The sequence below is a fragment of the Triticum urartu genome, chromosome 6A, assembly GCF_056163025.1.
Source record: "Triticum urartu cultivar PI428250 chromosome 6A, HENAU_Tu73, whole genome shotgun sequence".
Lineage (NCBI taxonomy): Eukaryota > Viridiplantae > Streptophyta > Magnoliopsida > Poales > Poaceae > Triticum > Triticum urartu.
Genome location: NC_141878.1, coordinates 577,682,608 through 577,688,921, shown reverse-complemented (window position 1 = coordinate 577,688,921; position 6,314 = coordinate 577,682,608).

The window sequence follows — 6,314 nt, the reverse complement described above, 5'->3', positions numbered from 1 at the left end:
GAAATCATTGTAAGCAATGTGATTCACAAGAGAGGCTCCGGACATCTTGGGTTCACCCTACTGCAATTCATGAATAAGTGATTGTTTGATAATCAAGTGGGATTGTACCTCGAGACAATGTATTCTGCATTTGTGAATGCTTGATATTCAAATCAGGGAATTCTATTCCAAATAGGTTAACCAGCCCAGGGTTACTGTGGAAATCCTCCCCCTACAATAGTTTGAATGTTCATGCTCAGATATTGACTACTTGAGAGTAATAATAAACTTTGAAGCTGATATAGTATGATTAAAACCTAAATAACAGCATCTGTCAAGTGAGATTGCATTGGAACCTGTTGTGTTCATTATAAGTTTTGGAAGTAAAAAAATCTATGGGAGGTACAGTAGAGCCTAGAGGATGGTTCGCCTGCTCTTTGCTTTCATGAGTTTTGAAAGTTGTTCAATATATGAAGAACTGAATGTGCCAACTTCAGTTGTGCATAAACACTCGATCATGTGAGCTTCAACGACACAACCACCACATGCAATCGAACATCATTAACATCCAGAAGAGAATGTGTCAGTTTCAGTCTTGCAAGAGCACAACACATAATCAGGGGTTTGATGATTTGAGGCATTTTCTTCATCAGTCAAATGTGCATGTGTGTACAGAGTGACGATAGCAGCAGCAGGCTAATAGCATCTACAATGCGAGTTGCCTGTGTAAATGCTTAGAGATTAAGAAAATAGATACGAAGTCGTAAAATCTAAAATCATCTAAATGCCCTCTCTCAATGCTTGATGCTAAGTAGGGCGCTAATTACAGGCTGCAAACACCTTCAGTATTCTATGGTTTTCACTTTCGGTTTCAGAAAATTTTCATCACCAACCAAAACCACCTAAATTTAGTGAATTTCAGTGATTTTGGTTAGCGTTTCGACAAAAAGGCTGAAATATTCACGAGCTATCCTTAGTTAGTGGAGTACACGTACAGGGTAGTTAGTCCTGAGATGCCATCTGTTCATCGATCGATTCATCAGAAAAGGATCTGACAAAGCATGCATGAGTACATCCAAGGAGCTCCTATCATTGACTTGTAATGGTGGTGGGCAGTGGCCACAGTTCTAGCCCCAAAAATTATATACATAGGAATCATAGGTTGAGATGAACCCATATTTAAACACTGCTAGTTGTATCTCTGTATATAATCATGTCAAATAATAAATTTTCCCACCATGGAGAATTATTTTCCATATGAAGCTATCCTCCCCCTACTGGTCCAGTCACATGAAGTTTTTTACAAGCCAATGCAACTTTTAACTGTCGGCCTGAAACCAAAAGCTTCAGGCCTGAAGAACAAAAGGCACAAATCTCAAATTAACTAACTGGCCACTTCTACTGGAAAAACATATCTCTCTCTACGGCATTATAGCATCATGTTAAACCAATCGGCACCCAACAAACCAGTTTTGACAGTTCAAAATTAGATCCCAGAGAAATCCCCAAATAAAAGCAGAGCAACACTGCACCAGGAAATTACAACCTTATCAGAGATTCTAGCTGAAGGGCAAGGAGAGGAGGGCATACCTAAACACTAATTAAATGATCAAAAGCATCAGTCATCTTAAGCTTTGACCCAGAGCGAACGTCTCCATAAGCAAGTCCCGCTGCAAAATCACATAGGAAAAGAAACTTTTTCGATCTGAGGCTATAGTTTCCCTTTTTTCTTGGACATCAGGGATAGAGCCAATTTTTATGGTCTTTGTGATGAGCTCAACAGGTCAGATCATACAGAAGCAATGTAAAGGCCATACTGTGATAATCACAAATCTTCATCATATCACCTTGATAAAGTATTAGTATAAAACTATAAATACTCTAAAGGAACGTCTTTTACTCAATGATAAGCAACTCAATTTCTATTCATAACTTAACTGGCACTATAACTTGTTCATATGCGCTAAAACTTATCATGGAAATTGGCACAAGATGTGTGGTCTGTTGCTTGTGTGCTCTCCTATATAACTACTTGGTAAATGCACAAGCAGCACATTTACCTACTCATCATGTGAAACTCTGCAGGAAGCTTCACAAATGCACTCACTTTTCTGATAAGCATAGTAGACACCACGACCCTTTACAACTACCTGCTCATCATGCAAAAATCTGAAGGAATCTCCCTGACTGCATAGGATTTCTGAAAGCATAGTAGACACCATAGGATTCCCCCTTATTTCCTGGACCATGGTGTCTGTCATGCTCCCATTTAGGGTCATCCTTCTTAGAACCCCCAACCAGTTGTCGGTGTACTAGAGTAAGGGTACCCTAGTACCCCGAACTTGTGCACGGGCAGTCGCAGCATCCCGAGGCAAGGCTTGCCGGGTGACCGCCAAGATCCTCCGTGGTTCCTATGGAGCCATTCAAGAACAAAATACTCAAACCAAGGCCCCGGCAAGAGGAGCTTGCCGGGAAGGAAACAAGACCCCGGCAAGAGGAGCTTGCCGGGAAGGCCAACCAAGGCATACCAAGAAAACTTGCCGCGGCGCGCCGCGCGTCCCAGCAAGGCCCGGTGAGCGACAAGCTCCCGAACACGACAAGACGACGACCGCGGCAAGGAGCTTGCCGCGGGAAACCCCCACTTCGTGCCCGCGCTCCAGCACACCCGCCAACGTGTCGCTCTAGGACCCTCCCAAGCACACGTGGCAGGAGGCCGTGCAGCTAGGGGTGCGAGGTGGCAAGCAGGCGCTGACGAGATAACCATCATGGCAAACGGTGGCGTCCCTAGCGGTCCCTTCCGGTACTGTTTAGGCGACACAGACGGGCAATTAATGCCCTTGTCCCCTGCCGTCAGGGTTAGGTATGATAACACTGTAACAGGTAGCTGTACCTACCACAGCACCTTTCCATTTTTGCCCTTTACCTCCGTTGCCACCTGTGGGTAACCCCTTGAGCATATAAAAGGAGGCCCGTGTGCAACGTAGAGGGGGGTTAGCCAGTTCGAACACTCACGCTCGGTCTTGCTAGCCGCCGGTGTGTACTGTAGCACTCCGCGCTCCCGAGCTAGAAATCAATACACAACCACAAAGTAGGAGTAGGGTTTTACGCATCCGTGCGGCCCGAACCTGGGTAAATCGCTCGCGTGCTTCGCCTCGATCTGCTCTTTGCGCGACCTCCGCCCCCGCCGAACCGAAAGGGACCCGGTCCGCCGGTCCCATAGGTGCCCGTGGATCAGAAACCCCGGCATCTCTGGCACGCCAGGTAGGGGGCGTCGAAGTTGTGTGAACCAGATCCGGCGTTCTCGCGAGCTAGATCTTCATCATCTTCATCAACATGCCGCCAAAGAAGAAAGTTTCGGAGGCAGTTGCTCCGTCCGCGCCGAGCCAGCCACCGCCGGAGCAAACGGTTGGTGGGGCAGGCACCGGCGGGAGGACACGCGTCGACGAGGGAACTCACGGTGCTGCCAGGTCCCAGGACAAGGCTGCGCTGCCCATCGGCGGCGTAGCCGGCTCCCGCAATGACCGGGCACATTCCAAGACCTCGGCGTCCGTGCATGCACCGCGCCCATCTCAAGAGGCGCGGGACCGGCAGCGTCATGGTACTCACGGTACCATGCGTTCGCTAGATCAAGATCGAGCTGGTGGATCTCGGAGCGCTCAGGACCACCATGCACGTCAACCTGCTGGCGCGAGCGAGACACGGTCGCCTGGACGAGATACTGCTCCTTCTAACGTAGTTAGAAGTCCGAGCATATCCCGCTCCTCGCACCGTTCGCCACCGCCACCCGCCACCGCAGCCGAAGCTTTGGCGCGAGCTCAGCTGCTCCTAGACTACCCTCCAGCGGCGGACAAGATCGACGACTGGAGGGCCACTATCCAGAGTCTCATCGGCTTCGCCAACGGCGACGCTCCACGGCAGCCGAGCACGTCTCAGCCGCGGCAAGCCAGCCAGGCACGAGCCAGAGACGACAAGACCGGCGGGGGTGCAACTACTGTGCACTCTCCACCCCGAAGGCCAAGATCGCCGACTCGCCGGGTCCACCTCGATAGCGACTCCACCGCGTCGTCAGATCCGCGAGCTCGTCGCGATCAGCGCCAAGTTCTTCAAGAACGACAGCAAGAGGACGCTCGTACTCGCATCGAGCGGCGGAGAGAAGCGCGGCGTCAATCAGACCAGCGCGCTGGGCCCTCTGTCGACATGCATGCGGCAGGGGAACCAGGTGACTTGCCATACGCGGTAGGTTGCCCTGCGTTTACTCCTGAGCTGCGGCAAGTCCAGTGGCCCAGCATGAAAAATTTCAAGCCGGACGTGCCGGAGAAGTACGACGGCAAGTCGCATCCGTCGGAGTTCCTCAGCATCTACACCATCGCGGTGCAGGCTGCTGGGGGACGGGACGACAAGATCCTTGCCAACTACTTCCCGCTGGTGCTTAAGCCCAACGTCAGGTCCTGGCTCATGCACTTGCCGGACAACTCCATATCCTCCTGGGCAGACCTGTGCCATCAGTTTGTTGGCGCCTTCACAGGCGGCCACAAACCTCATGGCCAAGAGAGTGACCTTCACCTGCTCGTCCAGAAGGAAGGGCAGCCCCTGCGCCAGTATATCCAGAGGTTCAGCCGTGTACAGCACAACATCCCAAATATCCACCCTGCTGCGGTAATCAGCGCGTTCCATCAGAACGTGCGTAACCGCAGGATGCGGGAGGAGATGGCGATGTGCAAGATTCGGGACGTCGGCGAGCTATATGCCCTGGCCGACAAGTGTGCACGCGCTGAGGAAGGGAGGAAATTCCCCGGAGAAAGCACTGGAGCAGGGGGATCTGACAGCAAGGATGCCGCCCCGGCAAAGAAAAACCGGCGGCGCAACAACAGGAAGAAACAGAACAAAGAGGTGCTGGTCGTTGAGCAGTCCGGCAGCGACGGCGGCGCCAAGCGAGCCAAGGTTAGCAGCTCCGGCAAGGAGGTTGCCGCATGCACCAACTGCCAGGCTGTGGCGGCCGCCGACAAGCAGGACGGCTCCAGCAACCAATACTGCAAGATTCACCGCACCAAGGGCCATGACCTCCAGAGCTGCAAGAAAGTTGAGCAGCTTGTCCAGCAGCAAAAAGCTGAGTACGAGCGGCACGACAAGGAGAGGGCCCAAGGGGGTGTTGGAGAATCAAGCAAGAAGCGCACCGGGCGGGGAGGACACCGCGGCAAGACCAAGCAGCGGCAAGGAGACAGGCCTCCCCGCGGCCGCGACAACGATGAAGACGACGACAACGAAGACATGGATGATGTTGAGACCAGTGAACAGGAGTTTCAGAAAGCCACAGAGGTCTTGTGCGTTGACGGCGGTGCTTCTCTGCACACTTCACACCGCCAACTCAAGCAGTGGGCGCGGGAAGTCAATGCAGCAGAACCACCTGTCGAATCGCGCAAGCTTCTGAAATGGTCCAGCACGCCTATCATCTTTGACATTGAGGACCACCCTGATCGCACAACTGCGGTCGGGTGCCTGCCGATGTTGGTTTCACCAACTATCCGCAACCTCAAGGTCACTAAGATGTTAGTTGACGGCGGGGCCGGCTTGAACCTGATCTCCTCCGCTGTACTCCAAAAACTCCAAATCCCTGACAGCGAGCTCGAAGAGACCGGCACATTCCAAGGAATCAATCCGGGAAGGAGCAAGCCGAAGGGGAAGGTCACGCTGCCGGTAACATTTGGCAGCGAGCTAAACTTCAGGACTGAGAAGGTCACGTTCGACGTTGCCGATATCCCATTGCCCTACAATGGGATACTTGGCCGTCCGGCACTCGCCAAGTTCATGGCAGCCTCTCACTACGCGTACAACATGCTGAAGATGCCAGGCCCGATAAGCGTCATTTCTGTCCCTGGCGACAAGAAGGATGCTCTTATCTGTGCCGACAAGATCTACCGGGAAGCAGCAGCCACGGCAGATCCCAATCCACTTGCCGCTGAAGCTCCCGGGGGGAAGAAGACCAAGTCCGGCAAGAGTTCTGATGCCCACTCCGGCAAGCGCACCTCTTCGGAGTGCTGCGCTGCCGTTGAGGACGCACCATCGAGCTCCACCGGCAAGTGCAAGAAGACGATGGCAGCTTCGCTGGAGACGAAGAAGGTACCCGCCAAGGAGGATGGCACTGGTGGTACCTTCACCATCAGTGCCACGCTCGGCCCTAAATAGGAAAGCGCGCTCGTTACTTTCTTGCAGGCGAATGTCGACGTGTTTGCATGGCAGCCGTCTGACATCCCCGGTGTTCCCAGGAAAGTGATTGAGCACCACCTTGCCGTTTGTCCTCATGCGCGGCCCGTCAAGCAGAAAGTCAGGAAGTAGGC